We start from the raw sequence: 14,124 nt of genomic DNA, 5'->3' as shown, positions 1-14,124 counted from the left end.
GTTGGCTCTGTGACTTCCCCATCTTTTGTTCCTTTTGGCTGGGATCCCAACCCCTTTTGTTTTTTTGGTAACACTTTCTATGAAGCCTGTATCTATAATGTGTTATAATCTGCTTATAGCACTGTATAGTTATAAGCACTTCATAATGCTTTGTTTTAACAATAATCATAACACATTATTAAGCATTTTATTATGACTAATAAGGTCAAGTATCATAATACTCTATAATTGGTAGTCACTACTATAATACAATATAAACATGGGCTTAATTAATGTAATATCAATTTGAATATTGCACTGCGTAATTTTAGTTATGAACTAAACATATATACATATATATATATATATATATATATATATATATATATATATATATATATATATATATATATATATATTAACCATTTTCTGTCACGTGCATACGACAGAGATGTTCACAAGTCATTTTTTGGAAGTCCAAGTCAAGTCTCAAGTCTTTGAGCTCGAGTCCAAGTCAAGTCTCAAGTCTTTGAGGGGCCAGCGCGAGGGAGAGCCGACTCAGAGGAGGAGAGGTTAGTGAGGCCAGCGTCTCCACGGCAGGTGACAGTGCGCACGGATCCACTGCGCCACGCATGGATGAAATAATAAAATAGTAAATAGGACTACAGTAACAGAAATATGTGCAGAATTAAGACAGTCAAGACGGCCCAGTGTTTGGTGGAGCGGGTACACCTTGTTCACTTAATAGCCTACAAATCATCCACGGGATCAATTATGCATCACATGAGTTTGCCCACCTGACACAGCATTTGTTCCTGGGGAGATGGATCTGTGCGTCCCGCCTCCTGTGCGCCATGGATGTCTGAGCCTCAGCAACTACTAACTATAAAGATACAATTTGCCTGTTCCCAGCATTAGCACAACACTTTGCGATGGTTAGCTTGTTACCTGTGACGATATATGCTAAATGTAACGTCTCTTTCACATTGGCAAGTGACTGACCTATCTGGGTGCGTTTTGAGATGCCTGATGAAGTTCGATGTTGTTGATCCGGCATCATTTATCTTGATGCCACACACCTTGCATGTAGCTGTTCACTTACTGCCACTGTTTACGAAGTTATTGAAAGCAAAACTAATGACAAAAGGCACAACTCCGGGAGGAGTCGCCATCGTCAATGCATTTTTTATATGTGAGTGCGTGCACATAAACCATAGCGCATGCGTTACATTGCACATTATGGCAAAGGGCAGGGGACATGCAGCTCGTCATACGTTTCCCCAACATATATGCGCCAATAAAAGAAAATATAAATACATGAATACATTTAGATTTAAAAAGCAATAATTGCATGAAAACAGGTTGTTGACGAGTCTCGAAGCTCGAGTCCGAGTCAAGTCTGAAGTCAGCTGTTTGTGTGACTTAAGTGTGACTCGAGTCCCCATCTCTGGCATACAACAAATTTATTTAAATAGGAAATATATAAGAACTGTGAGAACTATGATACACTATGAGCCTAAATATTATTAGTACTATATTATATTATATTATTAGTATTATATTAGTATTATGATACTTTATACCTTATGTCGATTAAGTTGATAGTGTTCATGATGCATTATAGACACAGGCTTCATAGAAAGTGTTACTTTTTTTGTAAACTTTATTTTAGTATTTATTTTATGAATGTAGGCATGGTTCATTTTCTTTTTGGCTTGCGTCCTTTATATGTTTTGGACTCTCTCCCCCCAAAAGACAATATTGAGGTAAATGCTGGGTTAATATACTGTAAGTATAGGTATAGAATTGCACTACACATCATTGTTGGTTTTCATTTGGCCAACTGTTCACCTATTTGACAACCCAAGTGATGACAACATCAGCTAATGAAAAGTTACGTCTGATTATTTTTCTTTCAGAAACACACGGCAGCTCTTCAGGACTCTTCAGCTGGTTTCTTTCTCCAGAAAGCAGGCCATACATTACAAGGCTTGAGGTAACATTTTAAAGTAAGACTAACTTGACTTCTACTCACAACTACGTGCTTGGCATTTAACTTTTAACATTTAACAATTACTATAAGTAAAATGAGGTTACTATTTTGATCAGTGCATGGATAAATGTATACAAAACTAAGTAACTTTTTTAAGTTCTTGACTGAATTAAAATACAATTGATTCTCGCTGCTTTAATATTGTCATAACTGATGTCTTTCCTTTTGTGTACTTTCAGAGATAGACGATGACTGCCAGGGGGGAGCCAGGCATTGTGACAATGACAGTGCTATAAAATGTCTATTTTTATATTATTATAAATAAATAATTTAACTGTAATTTCTTGTGGTTGAGTTTGTTTTCTCTGAGGTCTCTGACATTTTTCCCACATCATCCCTGATTTTTAGTAGCCTTTTGGCTGACCTAGACCAATTTATTATTATTATTTACTATTATTACTTTAGGTGGTACAGTTTTCTCCAGCAGTGCAAAAACATATTCTCAATTTTCAAAGTATGGAAGTATACATTGTGTGAAATAAAAAATCAAAGAAGCTGTAAGTGGTACTATGCTATACTCTGGTCCTGACCTGAATGAATTTGTGGTGTCTTGTAAGCCTATCCATCCATTCCCTATTGCCACTGTTAAACAATTGTATTCTCTCTCTCTCTCTCTCTCTCAGTGACAGTGTGACCTATGTACATCAATAAAGCTACTGCTATTAATACTTAGCTAATGTTATTTGGATGTGCACCAAGTAGTAGGCACACTGTCAAAATTTCTTGCGGAATATTCTAGTTACACTTACTGCTCACGCTGCAGCATTTATTCATGACTTCAAGGTTTTGTTCAGTGTCAAGTACTCAGTGATGTGAGGTAAGCCTTAATATTGTTTTAAATACACTGTTATAAAACTGCATTTTCATTATATGAGAATATGCCAAAAACATTTGCAGGAGATCCATTTCACATCAGAAACTGTTTTTATATTGGTATTTATCAAATTAAACCTGTAGTAAAAATATAGTTGTGTAATATAACGTGTAGAGGAGAGATTCAACTTGTAAAGTACTGTGTTTGTCTGTGTTTCTGCTTTGCATGCTGGTACCGTAGCACTAGTCTCTAATAGTATTAATATTCAGCATACCAATATCAGCCTTCTCAGCTCTATTGGCATGTGCACGGACAGGGGTGTTGCTGGCAGGTCTCACTCACTACTGGGTGGCCTGGTTGGTAGCTACTCAACGCTCCCCTCTTGCCAAGCAGAGAAACCTATTGGACTCAGTAAGGTGAGGTCAGAGTGTGTGTGTACTGGTGTGTGTGTCTGTGTATATGCACGTCCAAGTGTATGTTTGTGACTCAAGCTTAATTATAACACCCTCATACCTCTGATACTGTCACACTATTTTTGTCAATGTAAAAAACTACCTTTTGTTGGACACCAGACTAATTGTCGCATGGGGATAAAAGAAACGCTGAATTCAAGTGGACTGAATGGATGCTGTGGATTGGCTGCAGCTAGTGTGTTGAACCTGAGTTTGAGATCTGTCGGCTGGGCTCTTTGTCCTGCATTTCCCCTAGATTCTTTTCTCCTTACTTTTCTTTGCAGTTTCTTTTTGTTGTTTGTGAAAATTGTGCATCAATGCAGTCTGAGGCTTTGCCAGTGAAGTGACCCGTGTTTAAATGTTCTGGGGGCGTTTTATTGAATTGCTCAAAACAAATTGCTGTTGATATGAAGTAGTGGGGTGGTGTCTCTATTGAGTGGCAGGTTTATACACTCAGGGAAGCAATAACATTGCAAGGCGGGTCTGGCTGAAGTTATAACTTTGTCTTTTGTCAGTTAATATGGGTTCTTCCTTTGAATGGGCTCAGTTCCAAAAGTGTCAAACATATCAAAAGCACATCAGAGGAATGACTTCCATTCAAAAATACTCTTATAGAATGAAGCTTAGCAAAAGTTCCATCAAGAAGACTACCTACATGGTTACTCTCTTTTTATATTTGTGTTTTTCCTTTTTAACTTCTAACACAAACAGCTGATTGAGGGCATTTTGCCAAGTTATCTGTCAACCAATCATTTTGTTGCTGTCAAGTTTAGAATCTATTCCCTTTTTTGCTGCTTTCAGCTTTTATCCAATTTTATCAGACCCAGCTGTCTATTGGGTCCATCTATTGAGCTCAGCAGATATCACTGATATTCCTATACGGCTTATAGTTTGATTACCCCCATAAAAGTTATAACTTTTCCTACTGTGCACTCTATATAAAAATGTATCAGGTTCTTAATACATTTAAGCTCCCTCCCTCCTTTAGTTGTATAGTTGTTATAGTCCTGATTGGTACTTACGGTTAACCCTATTGCAAAATATTTTTTTTCAAAAAAAATCATCTATCTGTGTGAAAAACTTGGTAGAACTTAAGTGCAGGCATAACTGGCTGATATTGTTTGATTTGCTGTACTGCTATACTACCACTACTACTACTATTGTTGTGCTGTTTTAGTTATGCCATCTGGTCAACTGCTAACAAATAACAGATAACGAACGTAATGATATAAAGATAATCATTCTCAAATGTCACAAAATGTAACGACCAAAACATTCAGCCCGCCGTCAAGCTTAAATTCGTGCCCAATCGGAACCCTGGCTGTTCACACCAGACATGCATTTCTCTGCGCCAGTCACAAAGCGATCCTGCTCCTCTCCACTCTACAGAATCTCTCTCTCTCTCTCTCTCTCTCTCTCTCTCTCTCTCTCTCTCTCTCTCTCCCAGTGTGTGTTTGTTAGTGTCACTCTAGATACAGCTGAGAGGTTAAGACAGCCAACCTGAGTGTTTTATTTTGAAATTTGTTTTATTTTGTAAAGTATTTGGCTGCACTGTGGCCTTTCTGTGTTTGATTACCCGGCTGGACACATTAACTCGCGGCTTGCAGAAGAATCGCTGCAGCGCATGGGTGCTCCACTCCTAAACGCAGCCGGTGTGAACAGACATATTGGATAACTGGTGCGCCAAAATGAAAATGACTCCACTGCACTGCACTTCACGGTGCTTTCGCAGCCATTGTGTTTTTGGCATCACCTACTTTACTCATATTTGTCTACCAGTGAACAACTTCACAGAACAAATGCGTTAACTCTTAACACACCAGAAAAACACACCCAAAACAAGCGTAAAGACACATCTTGAAGATAAGCTTAATATATTAAATGACTTGTGTTTTCTTTCTTAAAGTGAAAAGAACACCACAACAAATGCAATTTCATGTGTTCACGATGCTTCACATGATCGCCAACTAGATATATTTTTCCTCAAATAACTGCTAATTTCTTTTTATTGATTACACCTGTGAAAATATTTAGAGTGGCTGATTTTGTGTCTTTCTCTGCTGAAATGGCATGTGTGATCCCAAAAGGTTCCATACTTAAAGACAATATGATTTTACTTTGATTATATGCTATGCCTTGGTTATATTGTAACTTCAAAATTGGCTTTCATTGTATGCTGATGATACCCCGCTGTATGTTTGTTTAAACCGTAAAGTTTTAAAGTCTTAACTGGACACCAACACTGTCCAACAAGACAGAAAAGCTCCTATCCTCCCACAGTTGTACACTGACAACACAAGTGGGAACATTAGTGTAATGACTGTTGACATGACCATTTTCGGTCACACTTTTATTACGGTACATTAAAAAGACTTAATAAGCCTTACTTTGTATCAAATTAGACCAACAAAAGAAATGATGTGATCTTTATTAGACAGAAAACAAACACTGTTATACCAGTGCTTATTAGAAGAAAGCTAGGCTACTGGTAATGTCAAACTGCTTCTTAGGCTGAAGTTATTTACCATAATTCAAATGCCTCCAGTAGTTACACATCAACTGACATTTGAATTGCTATATCTCTTTCTCTTTAACTGCTTTCACCTCTTAATTTAACTGCGTTGAACACTTACACATCCGTTGACATTTTGATTTAATTTATCTGTTTGGCTTCAACTGACATTTCAACTACATTCAATTTGACTTGATATATCAAATTCCTTTCAGCAAGTTCACCCAGCGCTTACACATAAATCAACACTTAATTACAGTGCTTTTGTGAAACTTCAACTTTTATGGTGCTAAAACAGTCTCATAAGTATTTGCAACTTGTAAAACACAATGCACAAATGAATGCTGAGTGATTTGTATCCGTAAATCTGTGTTGTATCTGTGCCTCTAATTTGTGACTTGTGAAACACAATGCAGAAATGAATGCAGAGCGATTTCTATCTGCAAACACAATTCACAAATGAATGCAGAGCGATTTGTATCCGCAAATGCGTATCTGTGTCCGTGCGTCTAATTTGTAACTCGTATTTCATAATTTGTAAATGAACTTAGTATTTTTCAATGTAAATATATTTGTAAATCTCTTTATATTTGTGTGGGTACTTTTGAGACTGTTTTTCTGTGCCGTTATTGTCACAAACAATTTGTGTCTCAGGTGACGATTCCAGCGCTCTCCAGTAGATGGCGGTAATGCAAAACGTATGGATGCCAACCGCTGTTAAACTACATGAAGATGGTGAAGAAGCCTTGTCAAATTTTTCAGAGATGGTTGGCCTAGAATCTACTTGACGTTCCTCTAGGTAAGTTGATATTGTTAGGACTTTGTCGTAAAATAAATTACATTTATGTTTTCAGCATCATTGTTACAGTGCATTTACAATTTGCTACATTTTGGAGCGTGCTAACGTTCACCTTCTTGTACAGCGAACAGTGATGCTAACTTAGCTCGTTAAAGTCAGCCCTGTAACGGGCTTTGCCTGGTCTTTGTGTGGAATTGGCAGTCTGAAATATTATTAAGCACTGCTTAAACTGTTAGTGGGCCCAGTTGTAAAGCTAGTGACTATATTTGGTATCATATGAAACTAGATGATCTAAGGAATCAATCGATGATGTTGCAAGTTAAACTATAAAGAATTTAAATTTAACATTTGCTTGACATATTGTAACCATGTTTATTAGTACAGTAATTGCCACACACCAGGTTAAATACATGCTGCTCCTTTATTCAAGACTAAATGTATGTGCCGCGATAAAAAATGATAGCCTAGTTTAATCTAACACTGAATCTGCCGTGTTTTACTGATCTGACTGACCACTGATGAGGTGTACTTCAATCCATCAGACTCCTCACAGTGTGAGAAACCTCAGGATAAAGTTATTGCTTGACAGGTGTCATACTTCTCAACTGCTCAGTAACTAAAGTATCAACAGCTACTGTGAGGACTGTACTGTGTCCATAGACATTGATCAGGCTGTGTGTAAGGGACTCTTGTTTCACAAAGTAACTTAGAGATTTTCACTTGAAGTTTTTATTTGTCCATTATTGTCATATTCATGCTGTGAAATGTTTTTCAAGCTGCAGATTAGATTTGATACCCTTTCAAAATAATTTTGTTTTACTTATATTGCCATCTGTCAAAACAATAAAGTTTAACTGTTAAACAAATGTTTTGTGTTGCTTACTGTCACTATTACCTGTCTTAAAGGATTACATTTTCATAGTCAGGATGTTAAATGGATTTAGTGTTTGACCCTACTACATGCATTAAATCAGACATATCACCTGTATAAACCCTGCTTAGAAATAAAGCACTTTATTCATAGTCAATGAAATGGAAATATAAAGTGTGTATAGATAATGCACAGAGTAGCAGATGTTAACTGTCCAGCTCATGTCCTCCACCAGTCCACCAAGATGTGTCAGCTGGTAATGTAGGCTCTCAGGTCACAGAAGTCATCCTGTGGATACTGAATCTTTTCTGATGCTGCTGTGTTGTCTTCAGACCATCGCTTGGCAGACGTCCCACAATACCTTCATACTGTGAGGAGAGTCTTGTGGGTCCAGGTAAACCTCATCAAACAGGTGTTCAGGACAGCATCTGATCAGTCAAATCTGTAAAACATGGCATATTCAGTGATTAAACTATCAGTTTTTTTATCAGGGTGTACAACTGCACATACTTTTTGTCTTACAGGAGAAGCATGTATTTAACCAGGTGCGTGGCAATTACTGTACTAATAAACATGGTTACAATATGTCGAGCAAATGTTAAATTTGTATTCTTTATAGTTTAACTTGCAACATCATCTAAAATCTGTAGTTATGGCAACCGCTACAGTGTAAAACATGATAAATCCATTTTTATTCTGATAGCTTGAGGTGAGGGAGATTCCTTTGAAAATGGCTTAACTTTGGAACCTTATTTTATATATCGACATATTGACGACAAAGTCCTAATAATATCAACTTACCTGGAGGAACGTCAACCGTCTCTGAAAGATTTGAAAAGGCTTCTTCACCATCTTCATGTAGTTTAACAGCGTTGGCATCCATAAGTGTTGCATTACCGCCATCTACTGGAGAGCGCTGGAATCGTCACTTGCGACACGAATTGTTTGTGACAACAACGGCGCAGAAAAACTGTCTCAAAAGTACCCACACAAATAGAAGGAGATTTACAAATATATTTACATTGAAAAATACTAAGTTCATTTACAAATTATGAAATACGAGTAACAAATTAGATGCACAGACACAGATACGCATTTGCGGATACAAATTGCTCTGCATTCATTTCTGAATAGTGTTTGCGGATACAAATCGCTCTGCATTCATTTCTGCATTGTGTTTCACAAGTCACAAATTAGAGGCACAGATACAACACAGATTTACGGATACAAATCACTCAGCATTCATTTGTGCATTGTGTTTTACAAGTTGCAAATACTTATGAAACTGTTTTAGCACCATAAACTTTTCAACTGCACATTTTAGCAGCTGTAGAATATAGCATGAAGTGTAGCTGATTTTACACTGCATATTACAAGACCTTGTTCTGTGTAAGGTCATGTCTAAAGATCGGTCTTAAGATGAGTACCTGTTCTGGGCATTAATGGGTGTCCAAGTTAATTTTAAACTATACGCCATAGGCCAAAAGAAGTGGAATTGTGCATTTTATGGTTTAAGTCCCAAACAAAAATTGTTCTTATCTGCTTTTTCAGTCCCTGCTAATGTGAAATAATGAGCATTGAAAAACTGTCCAGAAACCGACAATTTTTTAATTGTTAAATTGTGCATCACACTGCTAAGGTTCTTACAGTTTGTTGCAAAATGAGTGAGAAACATAACTTTTCTCTGAAAAGAGCAAATGCATGAAACTATTTAATGCACTTTTCACTCTTGAGTTATAAAATATGTACATATTTGCTATAGAAAGATTCAGCATTCACAAAACAATAAAAAAACACTGTAGCATCATGTGAGATAGACAGCTTTATCCATTCTCCTCCTTTATTTTTTTTATTCTGCTTCTCTCCTCTCTGTCTGTCAGCTTTATTTTTACCACTTATCCTTTTTTATTCCTTCTACTTATGCCTCTAACATACAACAGTTCTTGCAGTCCACCTATCTAATCTCTTAGCTTATTTTCTCTATTAGACTTGCAGCACCTTGTTAAAGACCTTGTTCCAGTGTCCTAACTGGACGACAAAGTTGTTCTGTTCCTCCCGACTACTGCAACTAATGGAACAAGTTGGTCCCTTAGGAGTGAGGCGGCCAATCACTTTGAAACATCTTGCTTGTTCTGGAGTCAGTAGGCCAGAAGGATAATGGTTGAAGAGAATGACCTCTAGCCATTTTGTCAACAGACCATCTAGTGCTGGAGTGAAAGGTTTTCTATTCCTAACACAAGTCTTCTGAAGGCAATCTCTCTCACGTCACAGTCCTCAACTCACTCTTAGACCTTCCTAAAGTGTGAGAGTGTAGTCTTTCACTGCATTAGATGGGGTCAAAATGTATTCATGTGTACTTATAACACCACACTCATTTCACTGCAGCAACATGCAACACTTTTTTGAGAGTAAATCTGCAAGAGCAAAGGGGCATGAGAACAGGAACATTAGCCTATATACCTGCAAGAAATTATCAAGGTTTCATCCTCATCAAGCATTCCCCCTCTGATAAAGTTGTACAGGGCAACATAAATAAAGGACTTGACTCTGCCTGAAAAGCACTGTGAGTGTTTGCCAGCCGCTTTGGGTGGCCATACTTTTTATGCAAGGCACTTCCTTTAAGCTTCTAATGACAAGTGACCCACGCGTAAAGGGATTCTTAGAGACTAGGTCAGGCTTTTAAAGTCAGGGGAGTTCCTTGTGCACCGAGTCTATCACGCCTGGAAACCAGGCAATCAACTTGTGTATGAACAACCCCTATAAACCCCTTTTTTAATAAGCAGCATGGGTTATTAAGACTTTATGATGAGCTGATCATTCATCATTAGCCAGTGACAACAACAATGAGCAATTGAACATGAGGAAATGTGTTCATATTGCATGCTCGGGTGCAGAGTGACTTCTAGAGGAGAGGTTTTACAAAGAGGTGTGAGTTGGTATGCTCAGAGCAAAGCCCCAGGAGCAACTGCTTTGACAAAGGGAACCAGACATTAATTTATAAATCAGACGGGTCACTGCATCTTTGAAGATCGAGACTTTCCACAAGTCTTCAACCAACAAACACCTCAGGTGAAGGCAATACATTTTTTGAATGTTATATCCGTGTTGTCACATGTTCTACAGACAAGAGAGCCAGACTGATACTTACCGATATTTGAAAAACAAAACAATAACTAGAACTGCAAGCAGTTATGACGGGGCCCAAGCCACCCACGGCAGTCGCCCCCGATGCCCGGGGGAGTGCGCGAAAGCGGAACCCGAAGCCGGGCGGCGGGGAGGCAAACGGCGCTAAACATCGAGAGGCGCGAGCCGCGACGCCTGCGGTACGTCGCCGTTGCAAACGTAGCGGTCGACGGTTCACCTCCACGCGTATACGGACCACCTTTAAGAATTCTCTACAACAAACGAACTTCTTAACCCCTCTGACCGCGGGGTACAGCAGAGACAAATGAGAGTGACCGAGAGGGTGGAGGGGGGAGGCAGGTGTGGTGGTCGAAGGAGCAGGGGAGGTGGTCAAGTTGTTGCAAACGGCGTCACAGGCGCCGATTTACGTTTGCCTCCGTGGGTGCTTCGTGGGAAATTAAGCATCGATGCCACCGACGTAACCAATCATGCTACGACAGACGCTCCACTTAGCACCAACTGCAATGTTTAATTGCACGGTATCGCCGCCTATGAATGGTGTTGATTTTGGATTGAAAAGGTGAGAGAAAAGAGTTGCATTTGTCCACTGTGAAGGTTGTAGAAACTTTGTCAGGTGGGTTAAGAAGTTTGTTTTATTGTAAAAAACCAAAGGAGCAAGCAAAAGTAACGGTAAGAGGCAAACGTCAGTAAATATTGAGAAGTGTGAGCTGCGAGGTCTGTGGTACATTTCCATTGCAAATATCCCATTATAATTGAGTAAAAGGGCCAAAACATGTATACTTTGATTATAGCGCCCCCTAATGGCTGACCTTCGCCAAATTTGGTACTGCGCCTCAGAGCCACATGCCGAACGAGCACCACAAGTTTCGTGTTGATTGCATGTACCGTGGCAGAGATATTGCAATTGCAAATTCCCCATTCAAATGCATTGAGTTATTGGCCAACACAAATAAAGGTTGCTTATAGCGCCCCCTGAAGGCCGAATTTGGTACAGAGCATCAGAGTGGCATGTTGAACAATAATCCCAAGATCCTTGCTGATAACATTTAATTTGGCCGAGATATGATATGATACGTGTGTGGTAGCTAGCTATGAAAATTTGTTTGCTCGTCAAATGCGCATACTTTAACGTAGCAACATTCCTTGGGTAACTTTTGATCAGGTCCATCTGGAGATGCTACCTACCAGGTTTTGAGCTGATCCGTCGCACGGCCTAGGACGAGTTCGAAAAAGTTGGTTTTGCGCATTGTGCGATATTGCGAAAAAGATTTTAAGCAAAAATGGCCGTGGCCTATATCATGTGATTCAGCGTGATTCAAGGAATACGTGGATGTAAGGATTTCTAATGTGCGATGTGTATTGTGGGAGTTAAAGGCAAAAAAACATTATAGCGCCACCTAGTGGTCCACATGTGTAATTCTTGGTAGGTGTGGTCCATGACCCATTGTCTATCTACCCTGTAAATTTAAAGTTGTTCACATTAGTGTAAGTGGTGAATCTAGACTTGGGTCCCATAGGCCACGCCCACTTTGACCTCTCAGTACCCCACTCTAGACCTGGCCTCAGGAGTGTCCCTAGATGGTACCCATCAAATTTTGTAAAAATCGAATGAGCCGTTCATGAGATATAAACTTTTTGTACTTGTAGCGCCCCCTAGTGACCAATTTTCGTAAAACGCGTGGGGGACCTCCAGAGGGTCATGTCAAACAAGAATCTAAAGTTTGGCGTTGATATCATTTATTTTGGCTGAGATATGGCAAAGTCAGTGTTTTCATAGTTAGCTACACAAATTTGTTTGTGCTTAACATGCGCAATTTTTATGCTATAAAAATTATTTTTATTAACTTTTTGTCAAGTCGGTCTGGAGATGCTACGGTCCAAGTTTCGTGCAGATCGGACACACGGTCTAGGAGGAGATCGAAAAAGTAGGTTTTTGATAAATCGCGATTTTTCACGAAGAAAAGTCTAGGCGGAAATGGGCGTGGCCTATATCACGTGATTCAGTTGGATCCAGGGAACACGGGGATATATGGTTTTTAAATGTCCGGTGTACGGTGTGGGAGTTATAGGGTCAAACGCGTTTTTTCTGCTATAGTGCCACCTAGTGGTTGAAGTGGGTCCATTTTTGCGCCTGAGGTCCTTGCGGAGTTTGGGACCAGTCGGGAAAATGGCAACCCCCCACCATGTACGGTTTAGGCTGTAGTCGGAGTTTTAGGCGGAGAAGAATAATAATGAAGAGGAATCAGTAGAAAAACAATAGGGTTCTACAGCCCTGCTGTATGAACGGCATAGCTTTGCTATTGCCCGTTCTTACAGACTCGGGCTTGGACCCCTAATAATGATATTAAACAAAGGTTTTTGATAAGGATCCCTTAACTAGCTCAGCCGGGCTCTATTGCACTTTTTCCATATAATTGTTTTATCCAACCCAGTCTCACGGCAGTACGTGTAAATGTCACGTTATTTTTAATCTATTGATACGTGTTCACGGGGCGTTTTTCTCGATTTTTACGTGGTGGCCAGCACGAAATACCCTACGGGGAAAGGACCCCTCACACGCCGGGAGACGGCCACGGGGGACAGCCGCTGGGGACGCGCCACAATAACGGGATGGCGGAGGTTGGGTTTAGGAAAAACACTACGGGGAAAGTGCGCCTCACACGTCGGGAGACGGCCGCTGGGGACGCGCGACAATAACGGGCGGTTGTGATTAGGAAGACTACGGGAAACAAAACGCCACACGCGGGACGCGATCCCCACTCGCCTGGGTGAAAGCCCAGTGTTGTTTGACCCATCCACCACCCCGACCATTCTCCGACCATTTTCGGCTTTTTATAATACTCCCTACCATTTTCCGCGGATTTTCGGCTTTTTATACTACTCCCTACCATTTTCGTGCTGTGACCACGAAATATGCTTCCCATTGAAATACATTACTTAACATTTTCGTGCTGGCCACCACGTAAAAAACGAGAAAAACGTCCCCGTGAACACGTATCAATAGATTAAAAATAACGTGACATTTACACGAACTGCCGTGAGACCGGGCTGTTTTATCATACTGTAATTAAGTATACATTGAAGACTTTCTCTGAAAACTCATTACTCATTTATTAAAATCAAGATTTAAATGTAAACCAACGGGTCATATGAATGCTAACTTGACATTAAAATGCTGAGTTGAAGTGAATGTGAACATGTAAAGAAACTTCCAGTATTTTTCAATATAGGTCTTATTTTCATATTGAACTTTGCTAACTTGCCATCTCCATTGCAGAAATTCTGAATTAGCTATTTAGTATTCCAACTTTCCAGCAAACCAAACTAGCTGCCACACACTGGTTTGTTTATACATGAGGCTCTTTGTTGATTCAGTGTGTTATTATTGTCAGAATGAACATAATTATGAAATAAAACCCAGAATGAAAAAACAAACAAATATTATAATGCTTGCAATCACAATCTTTGGTATTGTACATCTGACTGGTTGCATGGCGAAG

Source organism: Sander lucioperca, chromosome 6 (genome assembly GCF_008315115.2).
Source record: "Sander lucioperca isolate FBNREF2018 chromosome 6, SLUC_FBN_1.2, whole genome shotgun sequence".
Classification (NCBI taxonomy): domain Eukaryota; kingdom Metazoa; phylum Chordata; class Actinopteri; order Perciformes; family Percidae; genus Sander; species Sander lucioperca.
The sequence above is the reverse complement of the archived record's forward strand: the minus strand, read 5'-3'. Positions refer to the sequence as shown.